This window comes from Alligator sinensis, unplaced genomic scaffold, assembly GCF_000455745.1.
Source record: "Alligator sinensis unplaced genomic scaffold, ASM45574v1 scaffold660_1, whole genome shotgun sequence".
In the NCBI taxonomy this organism is placed as follows: Eukaryota; Metazoa; Chordata; order Crocodylia; family Alligatoridae; genus Alligator; species Alligator sinensis.
The window spans coordinates 1,589,166-1,606,801 of NW_005842237.1; the positions used below are offsets into that span (position 1 = coordinate 1,589,166).

General features: G+C 41.6%; 1 protein-coding gene across 7 annotated transcripts in view; it reads left to right on the forward strand.

Moving 5' to 3' along the window:
- The window catches only part of PLXNB2 (plexin B2), a 351,969-nt gene that overhangs the window by 119,002 nt on the left and 215,331 nt on the right, over nucleotides 1-17,636 (forward strand). Inside the window, exon 3 of one of the 7 annotated variants that reach the window (XM_025208550.1) lies at nucleotides 10,279-10,344. The exons of the other annotated variants lie outside the window; for them this stretch is intronic. The gene's annotated coding sequence lies outside the window, so the exon portion shown is untranslated. The remainder of the gene's footprint in view (nucleotides 1-10,278; nucleotides 10,345-17,636) is intronic. 7 annotated transcript variants of the gene reach the window in all.

The window sequence follows — 17,636 nt, forward strand, 5'->3', positions numbered from 1 at the left end:
GGGGCGCGCCAGCGAGGGCCCGGGGGGGGGGGGGCAATCCTTGCTGCCCCCACTGCCCCATGCTGAGTGGGGGCTTCTGCCATGAACGCTCAGAGGCCCCAATCAGTACTGCTGTAGCTGGTGAGTGCAGGGCTTCCCCCCGCTTATAGTGCTGGGCAGGGGATGGGGCCAGGCAGGGCAGCCATAGGGGCTTTTCCCACAGGTCCCCCCTGCCCAGGCACAGCCAGAGGAGTCTCAGGAGAACCTGCAGCCGCCCAGCTGTGCCTACCTCTCCCCGACTGATCCGAATTGCCAAATGTCTCTGAATTGGTGCCAAATCTTCCAAAGCGGATTAAGCCAAATTGATTCAGGACAGTGGTCCAAATCTCAGAATTGAATCACTGTCCTCCGAATTGGCCGAATCCAAATCAAATACTTCCCTAGTCGCACTGGCCTACAAGTGGCCTGTGAGTTCCGTGGCATGGGAGAGACCCCAGGAATCATGCAGCTATCGTCTATGCCCAGCTGGAGTGCACTGGGCTCAGACTGTTCCCAGTTGGTGTCTGATGCCTAAGGAATTGTATGCCAACAGATGCAAATTTTAAAGCCGCTTTTGAGTAGAGAATCAAAGAACTTTTTGTAGTGGTTGACTGACCTTCCTCCCCTCCCTGCCCCCCCCCCCCCCCCCCTTTTCACCTCCCACACCTTCTCTCCTTTTCTGTCTCCTGGGCTTCCCTGAGAATGGGTAAAAAACTAGGACAATGCCTGGTAAAGACTAGGCTCAGGTAACACCAGAGACTATAGTTTCTTGTTCTCCTTGGAGACTGCACAGCCTACCAGGGAGATAGCAAGCAGTATTGCCACAAGAGTTTCCCCTTTAGTCAGCACAGTGCACTTGCTGGCCAGTTGCTTGGAGCACTCTCAGGTTATATCTGGGAGATAACTGATGAGTCAGTTTTCCTTCAAGTAGAGGTAGAGCTGATTCAGATACTTTGAAACACTGCAGGGTATGGGTTAAGCAAAAGTATTTCTTCCTCCCATAGAGCTCAGTTCAACACCCAAAGGTCATATTTAATTCAGTAAAAAAAAAAATGTAAAGTTCTAGTGCAGTTTTATGAAACTGGGCACTTTAATTTGTGAAGGGACTATTAGTCTTGGATTAGATCAGGTGTCTAAAAAGGAGCTTGCATAAGACTAAAAGTCCTACTGGTTGGAAGTGTTTCATTATAATATATTGTGCATTGTTGACCAGCTGTCAGTCTAGAACCCTGTGTAATAAGCAGCTATTATTACTACAAGGACACTGATGGGATTAGAGGGATCAAAAACCATCATCCATTTTGGAGAGCAGGGTTCCAGCCTGCAGGAGGCGGTCAGGAGGGTTCCAGACTGCAGCTGTGGTGGTTAATGCTTCATGTTGGAAGCAGCTCCTCAGCTTTCTCCCTATCTGCCCTCTTCCACTACTAGCTGAATCCCAAGCGGGTTGTACAGACTCTGGACAGTAGCTTTTATCGAAACTACTACCCAAGGAAACCCAAGCCTCTCCAAGTGAAAATAAACCACATTTTAAATCAAACACTTGGCAGAGCATGGGCTGGTGGTCTGTTTTTAGGAAAAGGCTGCCAGAGAGAACGTGATCTCTTGTATTGTTTTGGGCTACCTTGATGCTCTTGAATTATGTTTCAGAGTGTGAATTATTTAGAAAAGTCTCTGTTGCAATTTGTATTTTAACCAAAAGTTACTCCTGCTGTTTGAGGGCTCCTCCCCTCCTCCCCGCTGCTTAGATCTTGGATTACAGTTGTCATCATCTCTGCGAAAGGGAGTTGGGAAAGGTCTAAATCAGGAGTGGCCAACCCAGCTGCTGTGTGGTCCATGAGACTCAGGTACATAGTAAAGGGGATGTGGAAATGGAGGAGGGTTCGCCTCGGGCTGAGTGGAGAAGGATGCTGCTACCAAAGGTGTCACTGCCAAAAGCCAGGTTCACTCTTCCTTGGCCCTGCAGCTGCTGCCAAATTCAGGGCTTTGGATCCTTACAAAACTGGAGCAGTTATGGGTGATTTAACCTGGCTCGTGGAGGTGACAGCTCTCACAGCAGCATCTTCCTTCTGCTCTGCACAGCTGAAGGCTCAAGCCCTCCCTGCCTCCCTTCCAGCACCTCAGGACACAAACTCTATCTGGTACACTGTGGGCGGGGGGCAGGGATCAGAGCAGCATTTGAGGAGGAGGCAAAGTTTATCTTGTGACAAGTCTGCCAAAAAGGTTGGTCACCACTTGACTAAAATGAGCCAGTGGCTGAACAGCATCAGTATGTTGTTGGGTTTTTTAATTTATTTCTAGTCCCTGTCCCTAAAAGTGAGCAAGGCCATGCTTGTTTCAGTGTCCACTGGTGACAAAATAGGGAAGTCTTTGATTCAGAACTTACTTTCATACTCTTCGTATTATGGTTTAAATTACTTCTCAGTGCAGCTTTTTCAGGGTCTCATGCCAGGATTTTTTTTCAAGGGACTAGTGTTTTGGGGGGGAAGCAGGGGTACCTATATATTTTTGGCAAGTCAACCTGAGACTCATTAAAGGGGCCTGATTTTCAGAGGCTGAGGTCAGCACTTTTTTCAAAGCATCACAAGTTGGACACCCAAAAATCATTAATCATACTTTAAAATCTTGGCTTCAAGTGTTTCCTTTAAGTGTAAGAGATTACCATATGGAATGCTAATGTTTTGTCTTCCTGGCTGGCAGCACTTTATTTCACTCCAATTAAATATGAGTTTGTAAAGTGGGATGGCGCGAGCCTTTCTCTATTGATCACAGGTTTACATTTGGCCTAGGCTAGATGTGACACAGATGTTCATGTATATTGATGTTTGGAAGCCCACAGTGTGTTGAGTTATTAGTCTCCATCCTCTCTGTGTGCCTACGTTTAGAAAATAAATACTTGAATAGATGGCAGCTACTGCTGCCTGTTTCAGAGGCCAAGGATCGATTTACCTCAGGAAATTTAACTGTGGTATCCTGCCAGAGTTATTCTCTGTAGAGTAAGGTGGTGAGTTGTTTTTGGTGGGTGGTTGGGGGGTTTTTTGGTGGGGGGGGAGTTGGGGGGGTTTTGCATGACTTTTCCCTTTTTGCTACTTGTTCTATGGATAGATTACACTTTTTCCAGTGCTGTCAGCATCTTCTAGATTTTCAGTATTTACTTAATAAATGTTCATGATGTCCATTTGTTGAAGTCTTCTAACCTGGGAATGGACAAAAGGATAAAAACATGGCAAATATGAGCTCTCATTGGCTCTACAAAGCTAATAGCATCCCTCCCTTATTCTGTCCCTTCCCATATGGATTCCCTTTCATTGTCATGCAAGGCTTGTTGAAGTATTGAAGCTTCTATGTTGGGTATTTCAAGATAATACACTGATTGATTGAACGTTAATGGAGAATTTGTGTCTTGAAGACCACTGAACTTTTGATAAAATTGCTTTCTGGAATCCAGACCTAACCCTGAGCAGTACAGTTTGAACTGTGTGTTTGTATCCGTGTGTGCACATGCACATTTAGATTTAGTTTTATTCTTGATTCTTTGATAAGCACCACAATTAAAAGCATGTTTTAATTCCCTCTCACTTCTATAAAGAATTAAACTGATTTTATATACAGCCATTGGTTCATAATAGAGTTGAATGAAAATTGATTTCTGTACTTGTTTTGTGAAACAAAAGGATTCTGTAAATTTAAGAGATGTACTTTATTTTTAGGTTTAGAAGCAAAGTATTGCAAAACTCTTTTTACCCTTCCATGATAATGAACATAAAGTCCAGTGGAAGATTTTGTTTGGAAACTGTTTATGGTTTAATTGCCAACATGAACATGTTTGTTGGAATACTTGAAGTTCTGATAAAGTAAAGCAGCCTTGACTAGAATTTTGGTAATCTTGAGTGAAAACACATGGTACTCTTGTTGATCTGTCTGCTCTGCTTGAGATAGTAGTGTTACACTGTGCTTCAGAAGGGTTTTTTTCCTGTTTGCTTTTTCCCCAATTGTTTCCTGTTCTCTCTTCTTGGAAAGTATGGGCAGGGAAAGGGGGGAGTTGAATATATTAAAAACAAAAAAATTGAGTCCCATATTAATGTGCTTAATGGGACTTTCAATATGGTGGGGTTTTTTGAGTGAAAGATTGCAGCTGAGCCTATAGTAGAACTGTAAATTTGTGCTGATTTAATTGCAGTGTAAAACCTCATTATTATCCTGTGAAAAGCACCAATGATGCCCTGACTTCCTTGATAAAATAAGAATTCGTTCATCGTAATGACCATTAACTCACTGACAGGGTGATAACGAGATTACAGGATTCAGTTTCTTCTTTATCAAGAATTGGTTAGTGTACGTGCTACCAAACCAGTCACTCTTCGTGTATGTTGTGAAACAGCCATGGAAAACGTTTTTAATGATTTTATATTTTTAATACATTGCCTGACAATACACATCCCCTATAGGGCACCAAACATTTTCTTTGTTTCTGTGTTCCTTTTACACAACAATTGTATTTGGAAAACATAGATGCACCAAAATGATGCCTTTCATGCTCCAACTAGAGGTCACTTACTTTTTTGCTACTATCCCTATTGTGAAGGTTGTGGAGCAGGACTAGGCATTTTTTTAAATTCGGAACAGCAAATGGAAAGGAAATGCTCCCTTTCCCCATGGTTTTGGTCAGTTGACCGTGGTACAAAAATTCTCTCTCATGAAATGGTAAAATAAATTAATTTTGGAAATGATATCCTAATGTAGTATACCATTATGTTCTGGTTTTATGAAAAAGCAACCACAAATAGACTAGTAATGTGCACCGTAATCCTGTGTTCAAGTGAGGCATCTCTTGATGTCACTGTTCAAAGTTGGTAACGTTTTATGCAGAGTAGGAACAAATCAACAGAATAGGACCTGATAAAAATCCCAGAGGCATAACAAGGCTGCTGGGTGTCTGAGACTGCAGTAACTTCTGGCTGCTGCTATGCAGTTGTGTAGTTATGGTGCAGCTGTTACTTTTCTACCCCACCCCATGTCAGTGTCCAGGGCTAGTGCCCCAGGCACCCTGCCCAAGTTATGCTCCTGGAAATCCAGTGGGAAAAGCCAGTATTTGTGCAAAACTGGGACAACCTCCATCAATTGCTTTGTTTTTTTATAATGCAGAATATTGACAAAACACCTAACCTCTCTGTAATAATGTGTATCTTAAAGAACAGTGATGTGATATAACATAATACATCCACTTAATTGTAAGACTATTTAATTAATGCCTGTACCTTGAATAGTGAAAGTTAAAGAAATTGTTGCCATTCCGTGGCTATGTATAATATCCAGAAACTTAAATGCCGCTTGTGCCACACAGTAGTAGCAGAAATACAGTACTAACCTAAGTGACCATTTTCATTTGCTCTCAGTTTTTTACCACCATGTTTTATCTGTCTGCTTGTACCCAATCTGACTGCGTTTATTTTGTTTTTCTTGACTTTGTTGTCCCTAAATTTTGTCTTATTTTGTTTTAGCGTGACTGTATCTTTCACTATTTTATACTTGAGTTACGTAGAAACCTTTTCCCCACCCTAAAAACATAAGAACTGCCATTTACTTACTGAGTCAAACCATAGATTTCCCAGTTTCCTGTGTCGAGCAGTGGCAGAGAGGGGATGCTGAAAGGGAGAATGAACAGGGTATGACCAGGGATTTTTTTTCCACTGTTCCTCTCCCAGTTGCAGCCTTCAGCATTTAGAGTCTAGGGAGTTCTGATTCGGAGGCTATGCCTTTAACTCTCATGCTCAATAGCTACTGATGCCCCTTTTCTCTAAGAACTGGTCCAGTTCCTCTTTGAATCTGGCTAAACTGTCAGCTTCCACAACATCTGGTAGTAATGAGTGCCACACTTTAATTACACACCATGTATTCCCTGTTAGTTTTAAAGTTATTACCTTCCGGGTTCATTTTGTGACCCCTAGTTCTTGTATTGTGAGAGAGAGTAAATAATAAATCCCTATTCACTTTCGTTTCACCATTTAGTGTTTTGTAAACCCTTAATATGTCCTCCATCATAAATCTCATTTCTAAACTGAATAGGCCTAATCTCTTTAATCTCTCTTAATATGAAAGCCACGCCATAATCATCCTATTGCTCGTCTCTGTACCTACTATAATTCTTCTATATTCTTTTTGAGGTATGGAGACTAAAACTGCGCATAGTATTCAAGATATGGGTGCACCATGGATTTAAAGGGGGTATGATGATCCTTTTTGTTTTGCTTACAGTTCCCTTCTCTTAATTCCTAACGTTTGGTTTGCCTTTTTGACAGCTGCTGAGCACTGAGCTTATGTTTTAGCAGATTTCTTTTCTGTGTTGTACCAGCTAATATAGAGCCCATCATAGTGTAGGTATAATTTGGGTTATTTTTGGTCATGTGTATCACTTTACACTTAGCTACGTGGAATTTAATTTGCCATCTAGTTGCCCATTTGCTTAACAGTGCCAGAATCTTCTGTAGTTGTTCCCAGTTCACTTTGGCCTTTATCACTTCGAATAATATTGTCATCTGCAAATTTGGCCACCTTGCTATTATTCATCCCCTTGTACAGATTATTTATGAATATGTTAAACAGCACCAGTCCCCTGTGGAGCCCCACCATTTACCTCTTTCCACGCCAAAAGCAACTGCACTCATGTTCATTTGATGTGGAAAGGCTTCCCTGAACTCTGCAATGGTATAAGAAAGAGAAAGTAAGGAGGGAGAGTTAGAAACTGAAGGATGCAGGAGGTGTTCTCTCAGGTCAAATAGCCACAAGTTCACTTCTGGATAAGATAAGAAGAAAAGAGCACAGCATCAGCTTGGTTCTGTAAGCTTTCCTTTGCTCCTGCCCTGGAGAGTTCTTCAAAAGCCTTCCTTCCTCACGTGATCTGATATGCTTCCTTGTCAGCCATAAAGTTCTGCTCCTGTGGAGACCCCAAAAATAAGTAGAAAAATTGAGGAGCTGGAAAATTAAAAGGTCAAATATTATTTCCTGCTCCTTAAATTTTAAGAGCGAATTCAACTGACTAGTACCATGAAACTGAGATCCATCCACATATAGCAGTTAGAGGTGTAATTGCACTGCAGGTAGACATACCTGAGCAAGCTCTAACCTGGAACCTCAGGCAAGCTGCAGCCTGTTCTGTTGTGGCTTTTAGCTGCCAGTGATATCACTTCTTGCTTTAATCTAGCTATTTTGGGTACCGTGACTGCAAATGTTGTAACTGCATCTTCTGCATTGTAGACAGTCTCAGAATCTGAGGGTCTGATAAAATTAAAAAATGCAACTGGTGGTATAAAGGCAATAGGTGTAATTTGCAAGAATCTTTTCATGCCTGTGTCTTTCCTTTGCTGTATGTGCAAATAGATACCTCTTTTTCTAAACATCAGTCCTCTTACTGAATCATTTGCTAATATCCCAGTCTGTGTTTTTTTTTATGACCTCACTTTTTTCCATTGTGACTGATGTGCATAATGAAACAATGGATTATGACATCCTTAATGAATCAGGTAGGGGTAGATTTCTTGGAAAATATTTCTCTCTTCACATGGAGAGAGCTACATGTAAGATAGTGTGGTACCCTGAACAGTTATTGCATTTTTGTTCCACTTCATATATGCTACATAAACACCAGCGTGCAAGCTTGCCAACTTCTAAAAAAAATTCCCATTGAGTAACGTTGTTTGTCTAACCATGCTAACAATGTATTAAAAAACGACCTCTGGGAGTTGCATTGAAAACCAGCTGGGAACATAGATGTCTATCCTAAAACCCTATTGAGAGAAAAATCAATAAAAGGTATCAAAATGCACATAATTGATAGAATGTTTTTACAACATTCCTAAATATCATGATCCATATGTATAGCTTTGTTTGAGAAAATTGATAAATAAAGTACCAGTCTATCAAATTACCTAGCAACATCTAGTTCATTTCTGTACACTGAATATTTACTTTTAATATAGACTATATCTTGATAGGTTCTGAAAAAAATGATAAAATAATCCCTTTATTGAGAGCGGTCTAACCAAAGAAGTTTAGATTCTTTTTCCTTTCATTAAACGCTTAAAGTGATCCAGCCATAAAATCAGACAAGCCGAGTTTTAGTTTTCTTGCTTAATTTCAGTCTCTAAAAAATAACTGGAAGTGGAGAGACATTTGAATCTGATATCAAGTATACAGCAAACTTGTTATTTGCCAAGGAGGAAATGTCTTTCTGAAGATGGGAAACAGATTTGATGGTTAATGTCCAAAAATGTATTTAACCTAGCTGAAAAAAGAAATATGATTGACTACTTTTTTGTAGAGGAAAATTAAACTGTACTAAGATTTTATATAAATGAAATTATAAGTTGTATTTGTGTGTATTTTCTAATTTATTCACACAAAATTTGGTAGTTTTAAAGGTGATACTGATTAGAACATCAACAAAGTCCACTGTACGGTCAGGTGTCTGATATTTGTATGGTAATTAATGTCTACACTTACCATATTTACAATCTAGAAATGAGGATTACTCTCCTCTCATAGTAGAAAAAGCATTATCAACCAGTCAATACTCAGGTTCCAAGCATCGTTAATTTATTTTTCTCCCCAGCTGAGTATCCTAAAGCTTTTTATTTACATCTGAAATGAAACAGCCATCATTTTGCTAAAAATTATGTTAGGAAATCTTCAAGACTCCAGCTCACTTTTGCTCTGTAAACTAGTCCAAGTGTTATGCTGAAAACTGTTAAGACTAAAAGCTCTACTAGGTTATTCTGGTAATAGAACCTTATATTTATTAAACAACCTTTTAAAATTTCTGCAAAGCATTTTCTCACATGTGTAAGTTGAGACTTTAAACAGTCTGCTTGATTGCTTTAGGTGCAAAGGTAAATAATAGTTAAGAAAAGTTCAAAAGTAAGTTGGAGGATTGGGGGGGGGAAGGGAGGGAGAAGCAGTGTTATTGGCAGGCTCCAGCTGCTGCTTTGTGGGTTATAAGGATTCCATCCCGATAGTTCTTTTGTAGTTTGGACAGTGGTGCTCAGACATTTTGCCTGACAAGCTGAAGGGCAGTGCCCACTTCTTCTGCAGACCAGATCTGGCCAATGGTCCCAGTCTGCACCTGGGGCAGGGATGGTGGTCCCATCTGGGCATGAAAAGTTCAGTGGAGGACGAGGAGATGTGGCCTGACCCCAACCTGGCTGCAGGCGAAGAGGGTGTGACCCAGCCCCCTGGGGGTAAGGGACATAGCCCAGTCCTGATCCAGCCATTGGAGGGAGAGAACATTGCCAGGCCCTGCAGAGGGATGGGGGCAAAGTCCAGCTCTGATCTGCCGTATGGGGCTTGGGTTTGGGAATTTGGTAGGGGGAGGGTTACAGTATTAACTCCCCCATCACCACTCCCCTTCTGCCAAACTTCCCAACCTATGGGAAGCCCTGTGAGCCAGATGTGATGACTGCATGGGCTGCATTTGGACCGTGGGCTGGAGGTTGAGCACCCCTAGTTTAGGACATTGGCATGTCTCATATCTCCATATCTGGGTACACAGATTCTTCATGCTTTGATAATTGGTCCCTGTACAAGTCTCTTTGTATATGGCTCAACCAGCATCATGCACCCCTCAATGGGTACACTACCTCCTTGGGGCACTCGCCTGCCATGACTTGATGGTAATAATTGGAGAATTCTCTCCCCAGGAAGGAAAAACTGGCTCCGCCATCAGGGCTGTGTCCAATATTCCAAAATAATCATTTATCGCCTGCAACAGAGCCTCACAGGCCTTACAGGGGACTCCTCCAACCCCAGTACCCCCACCACAATCCAGGCTTAAGTACAGACTCCTGCTGTTAAGGTGTCACAGCTAGGAGCAGCTCTCAATACCTTCCTGGATGACTCCTGGGAAGGCTTTGCAGTCCATTAGAAACAAAAATGCAAAAATATGGGCTGGGGTATTCCTCACCCCTGGCCTCGTTGCTCTTTGGTGCAGGGTTTCCCCTCTCATTACTGCTTATGCCCTCTTGGGCTCTCCACCCTACACTCTCAGCCTATTAACACTGGTTTCTGGTCCCCAACTGTAGCTTGCCTGTCCTGTATTGAGGGGAGACACCTGGGCTGAGTTAACATCAAGTGACTCCTGCCCTGAGGTTATAAACAGTCTGGGCTGTTCCAGCCCCATCTTAGTGTTTCCAAATAGGGCTTTCCCTTTCCAAGGGTTCTGTTTCCCAGTGGGAACCTTAAGGAGGCTGAACCGTCTCTCTGTTCTCCTAGGGCTCTCTGCAACACAGGCTTTCCCTGCTGAGATACTTCTCCCCTCCGCCTTAGAGAGCTCGGCAGGTAAGGGTTTAATTCTCTCCATGCTCCCAGGCCTGTTTAGGAGCTTCTTCTGTTTGCTGCTTCCAAGCAGACTCTGCAGTTGCCCTGTTTCCACCGCTCCTGTGTCCTGCCCTTTTACTGTTGGGGTCACTTGACTTCCAGATACTAAGGGGAAGGAAGCAAGTGTAGATTTTCCTCCTCCCATTCTCCCTACTCTTCTACAGTCCCTCTAATAGGGTACCATCCCCAAGGCCATTTGAGAATGCCTAGAGGCACCCCAGAGTCCCTTTTCCATATTTCAATTGGCTTCTGGGAACAGACTCCCCTTTACTTGTCTGCCATGTGTGGTGTTTCTTTGGGTTCTCAAAAGGAACTCTGCCCCAGGGCTTCCCAGATCTGGTCTTTGCTCTTCAACCTCTGGAGGTGAAGAGCTCCTGCCTTAAGGGTTAATTGCATGATTCTAACCTTCCCTTACCATGCCCCGTGCCTTGCAGGTGTTATCTGCCTCTCTTGTTCACTCTGTTCGGGTCTCAGCCAACACAGCTTCCACTCCTTTTTATGAATCTAAGCTGTCCAGCTTAGACCCACTGTCTGAATTGGGCCCAATTCAGTGGCAGTAGCTTTAATCAATCTGAACTGCGCCTTCTGAGTCCGGCTGCCTGTTGTTCTCACTTGTAGGGCTGCTGCAGCTTTGCTTGGAGCCTTCAGGAGTACACCCTCTGTCCCAGCCTGGGCCCCTCTGACTAGCTCAGACCAGGGCTTACATAGTTCTGGCCTGAGCCCTCTCACAGTCACTGGACAGACCCAGTCAGCTAACTGGCCTGCAGGGCTTGGTCTTTAACCCCTGCTCTGCTGGTAGGCTGCACGCTGAAGACTCTAGTCTTAAAGGAGCCACTCTGCTTCCTAGTTACAGGGCTAGGGCTCCCCATTACAGTCCCTTTTAAAACTTAGCAGCCACTGTAGAATTGCCAATGTGTGTGTCGATATGTAGGCCACCTAGTTATGTAATTAATTTATATGGTATTTTCTCTACATCTGATGGATTGTGAATTTTGTTATACCAAAATAGCGTAGTCTTTGAATCCTCATTCCTTTGCTCTATGCTTCCTTTCAGTGAGTGTCCATTAAAAAATATATAGTGAGGTACACCAGATTTCCATACAAATGCTTCGTAAATTGATTGTCCTACTTTTCATGTAGTGGAAATACATTGGGATGGTCTAGAGGATATGCAAAGAGAAGGTATAAGAAGTAGCTACAGACCAAGTAATGAGCACTTACAAGAACAAGTTACACAAACAAAAAGACATACACAATTAGCAAAACCCTGGCAGTCTCATCATATCCAACTGTGGTGCAGTCACTGAAACATTAAAACCATCTTCAAACTGCTTGTCACTGAAATAGCAAGTTCTCATCAGGACACAGCAGACTTTTCTCACCAAAATCTGGAACATTTAACTGCCTCCCTGTAAAAGTAGTTGCAACCGTGGATATTACTAGCCTATATGCTAGCATCCCGCACTACGAAGATATTACTGTTCGCATGACATACTTGCAGGACCACAGACAATAATAGCTTACAGCTACAACATTATACAACTTATTCATTTTTTCCTCACCCACAACAATTCACTTTAAACAAGTGGTATTTCCTTCAAATCAGGGGCACAGCTGTGGGCACAAAGGTATACCAGTCTCTTCATAAGTGACCTTGAAGAAGAGTCTTTAGAAAACTGCACCACCAAACTTCCATTATACTTGTGATGGGTAGAAGGCGTTCTCATCATCTGGACAGAATACCTGGATTTAGTTGCTGATTTCCACAGCTTCAGCAACTACCACACTTCTGCCTGGAAGTATTCTCCCTGGAATACTTTTATATTAAAATCAACTTTCTAGAACCCATGATCCACATCTAGAATGGTACCTTACCAAAAAAAAACAAACCACAGATCACCATAGTTACCTCCACAAAACTAGTAATAGTATCAAACACATGCCACTATCTCCTCTAAGGGGAATACTTAAATACCCATATCAGGAACCTAAAAATGTCTTTACCCAGCAAGGACACTTTAGTGGAGAAACAGACTGCAAAAAACACCCCCCTCCCACACACACAACAAAAAAACCCACTGATATAACCCCATGCTGGATCTTGGAATATTAAAAATGACAACTTATAGTTAAGCTTATATTCTCAGAAGTATTCTCATGCACCCCCTGCCCCTGTTTCTGACCAACTTCCCAACCTTGCTGAGCTCCTCATTAGAAGCAAACTTCCCGCTGGTTCACAAACACCAAACAAAACAAGATCTTAATAGCAGATGTAAAACCTGCCAGCATCTCCCTCCAATCAACACATCCCAAAAAGAATCCTATATAAATCCTATATAAATGGATCCTATATAAATCCATCCCGTGAATCCTATATAAATCTTCCATGAAATGTAATATATTGTACCCAGTGCACCAAGTGCCCTCCTCATGGAAAGTATGTTGATGCAACTAAAAAAACCCTGATGCTGCAGAATTAACTTTCACAGAATAAAGATCAGGGCCAGAAACACCCCATTGTCAGTAGGAGACCATTTTTCAGAGAACAAGCACTCCATCTCTGATCTCGCAACTCACGTATTCAGAGGAAACCTACACAGTCCCTTCAGAAGATGGATCTGGGGGAAAAATGATAACATCCCTGGCCACTAAAAACCCTGGACCACAGACAAAGGTTGTGAGGCTTATTACAATTTACCTGCTCCCTCTGCTAACCTCTGTACTGCACAGGTAACAATGACCCTTTTCCCTTTTGAATGGTTTTTTACATATTTGAATCTAAAATGAGTTTCCCCACCCCCTGCCCCTGTCAACATGGGGGGGGTGGGGAGGGAGGGATGGGACCCCTTATCTTAGATTCACATACAAAGGAGAGGAAAAGGCAGGTGGCTGCTGCGGCTCTGATTCTGGCCCTGAGCCAGGGCTGGGGCCAGAGTCAGACTCACAGCAGCCTCCTGTCCCATCCTCCACTTGCCCTCTGCCCTCTTCTCCCTCCCACCCTTTAGTGTCAGGCATAGCTCAGCTCCAGCCAGGCTTAGTTCCCTCGTAGGCATAGAGCATATGGAAATTCTGTCCTCTGCCTGGCTAGTAAGCAACACCAACGCTGATGCTTTGCCTGCACAGCCATCCAGCAGCACCAGCACTACTGTATGGCCCCACAAGGGCTGAGCTTCCATGTGCTGTGCCCCAGGAGGGAAAAGAGCTCAGTGGGAAGGGGATGAATTCAAGACAGCCCTCCAATAATTAGATTCTATACCTGGAAAATTATTTTTAAAAAATTATACACTTTGGATTTTTTTTTAATGTATTGTATATAAAATCTAATGATTGGGGGTTGTCTTAAATTCAGGGTTGACTTAGACTCTAGTAAATATGGTAATTCTTTTACATAATTAGGTGGGCAACTGCTCTTTTATGCAGTCTAGAGCAACTTCTGATTACTTCCATGCTGAACACATTTACTATTGCCTTACCCTTTTTAAATTACCTTTTTCATTTACATAATGGAATTAAACGGATGTTATTGTTTTACCTTGGGCAGCATCTGCTTCTTTCCCAGGCATGAGATACAACACTTTGTGTCCCAAAACTAGCCTAATACCGCTTCAAACTATAGTTGGTCCAATAAAAGATATCACCAAATACATCTTGCTTCCTGATGTGTTTTTATTCATTTATTTCCCTTTAAGGGTGTAAAGTAAACTCATTAAACCCACAAAACTAATGAGCAAATTAGTGTATAAAACTTTTTTATTTTAGCTCTGGCTAGGATAGTGGTCTTTGTTATCCTTGCATATGTTGAGATGTTCTGATTGATTCAACAAAACACTGACCTGTAGCTCTTTTAACCTTGTAGTAAAGAGAGATGCCATCCAAAAAAAATAAAGACGGAGTACTTCTTGCATAGGGATTCTTGCTTTAAATTCATTTCCAAGGGCTTCTCTTCCATAGCTCTTGGGTCTCTTTTATCTGAATGGGGCCACAAAAGGCAGCTTTTAAGCTTCCATTCCTCTCTTTGTTATTTCTGCCTCAGCTTGAGTCTGATGGAGCACAGTGCCTCAGGTGTGCAGTTCCCTGTGTATTCCAGTGTGACTGTAAGTAGACTTGTTTATAAAACTGACATCCCAAAAACATTAGAATATCAGAGAACATGAAAACAACTCACAGGCCCCATTATTTTCAGGTGTTGCACCTGTCCTGGAGTTTTCCTGCCAGTCTTTGTGGTTATATAATCCTGTTTTCCTGTATTTTAAGTGTCCTCTGCATCCTGGTTTGTGAAAGACCCATACAAACAGGAGATGGAAGTGCTGAAACAGTCTAAATACCAAGTACTGCCAAGCACAGAAAGTAAACAAAGTGTGTTCTTTAAACATTACCTTCCCCTCTGTATATCAGTCCTTTGAGGGCAACATTTTTAACTTTTTACAAAATACAATATAAAATTAATGCATAAAACATAAGGATAGTTTACATTTGTGGCTCATATAGTCCTATATAGTCATATAGTCCTTATTTTGGGCCTCGACTACAGAAAGGATGTGGACAAATTGGAGAGAGTCCAGCAGAGGGCAGTGAAAACGGTGAAGGGGTTGAGGCACATGTCTTATGAGGAAAGGCTGAGAGAACTGGGCTTATTTAGTTTGAAGAAGAGAAGACTTAGAGGGGATTTGATAGCAGCCTTCGACTACCTGAAGGGGGGGTTCAAAAGAGGATGAAGCTGGACTGTTTTCAGTGTTAGCAAGATGACAGAACAAGGAGCAATGGTCTTAAGTTGCAGCAAGAGAAGTTTAGGGTTAAATATTAAGAAGAATTTTCTCACTTGGGGGTAGCAAAGCACTGGAGCAGGTTACCCAGAGAGGTGGTGTGATCACCATCCTTGGACGTTTTCAAGACCCAGATAGACAAAGCTTTTGCTGGGATGATCTAGTTGGGTGTGATCGTGTTTGAGCAGGAGGTTGGATTAGATGACCTCCAAAGGTCCTTTCCAACCCTAATTTTCTATGATTCTATTTGGAACCTACTAAGCTGTCTGGTGATATAAATAAAAGAATCTACATGGTCTGAAAATATAGATCAGCAGTTCTCAACCTTTGAACAGTGGTTCTCAACCCATCTCTGGACACAAGGCACCTTTCCGTAACTTGCTACTTGAGTGGCACCCAATTTCATACGTTCATTTATATATTACAGTACTTACTTCCTTTTAATGGGACTGGGCAGTGGGAATGGGGGATGAGTCTCTGCTTATCTCCTTGCAACTGGCAGCACCTGTCAAATAATTTCACAGCACCCCAGGGTGGCCTGGTACCCTGATTAAGAATCACTGATACAGATGCTTTAATGGTTGTAGGCTCTCCAGAAAGGTCAAAAATTGAGAAGATTACCCTACAGGATATCAGTAATATACTGTAAAAGATTGAATCTAGTAGACTGTTAATACCAGCATCCTGTACTTGACAGTGATTAGTACTTTTTTTCTTCATGTGAAGTTCTAAGATATTTGGCCAGTGTATAATTATGGAAATCTCTGTCCATGAGGCATGAGGACGTCTGATTCCTAAATGACTTGTTTTTTTAATTCTTGTTTTTGTAAGTCTGGATGCTCTATCTATTTGTCTTTTTCCCAGTTATAGTGAGCTGTGTTCAGGTGATCTTATCTTGTGGCAAAGAGCTGGTTAATAGTGTGCTATGTAGAAATTTATTTCTTTTATTAGTTTATATGTACATTTTTCAGTTTAATGATATATCCCATTGAACTTTTTATTGAGAAGGTGACTAGATATGCTTGATTTTTTTTTTAAGTATATATTTTTTCCTCCTGTTTTTATACACGTATCTAAAGTAAACAGTTTCAGTCTTTTTGCCTGGCATCTTATGGAAGCTTTCTGTAGCTGCATTGTTGTATATCTATAATGAAGTATGCATCTACTAGCAGTTTTTTAGAACCAGCATCTTTATTCGTTTTAACTTAAAACATTTCTTCCAAAATTATAGTTCTGTAATACATCATCTAAATGTTTGGTAAATAAAAATTAGTAATCGTTAAACCTTTAACCTGCAAGAAACTTTGGATGTTTTTGAAATCTCTTAAAAAGCATGCAACCAGATTATACTATGTGCATAGCCATAAATACTGCATGGTTTTCCTGTTTTTGTTTCTTATATGAATAAGATGTTGATCTTTAAGAGGTACTTGAGTTTGAAGAGATTTGGTTTTAACTATTGGGCCTATGAGGAACTAACACCACAAATGCACCAGATTCTGCTTGAAGAGAGAAAGAGCCAATAGGTTGGGTTGAATCGTACAAAGTGGTGGTGATACTTGCCTCTGTGTAATAGTTTAGCGGTCAGAGCAATATTTAGGGAGTTATAAGACTTGCATTCTAGGACCTTGAAGAGGAAGTGAATCTCGGTTCCAGTTCTTATTTCCAGCACTTTAAATAAACAATAGATAAAATATATTAAATAGAAATTACATAAGCAGACCCTAGAGAAAGTGTTGGAACCCAACACCCTATTCCAAGGAAAATGCCCTGTTCTCTGGAGTACAGAGTTGTGTAGTGCCTCTTGTGCCATGAAAAAGAAACGGTTCTTGCATTCTCTGATACCCAGTAGCTCTGCTTCAAAAGTAGTACTAAAGAATACCTGTACCAAGAAAAGTCTCTAGCTTTACAGCTGGGGTAGTCTTCAAACTGGGGAAGGTAGAGGAATCAGACTTCCCCCTTCTTCAGTGAGTGCACTAACCACTAAGCTACTACATTGGTAAGCATCGCTTCTTCTTTTCCTGTTTTTCCTCCTCCTATGGTTTTGAATTAAAGTAGGGCCGTGGCTGCTGTGCTTTGGGCTGAACTCTGTACTCTCTCTGGAGGAAATGCTTTTCCAACAAGCCTATTGGATTGAGTTTCTCAGGGGACTTTAATGAAGAGACATGTAGTTTGTGAGATCCAAAAAGGCTTATGCATGAGAGATGCACCAAGATGTTCATGTTGGCCAATATAGCAGTTATCCTAAATTTATTCTACAGTTCATGCTCAGGTGCCTGATAAGTTTTCACCTGTCAGGCATCTCTGTGATAATGTTGAGTTTTTGTGGGTCATTTATTTTGGGCTTAAATGCGTAAATTCCACTTCAGCCATCTCTTGGATTTTGTCGTAGGAATGTTAAAACTTTGCTTCAGAAAAAAATGTAAATGATAGTGTTAATTAAAGTGGCCAGAATCAGAATTCTAAATTCTACTGGTTCTGTTAGCACCT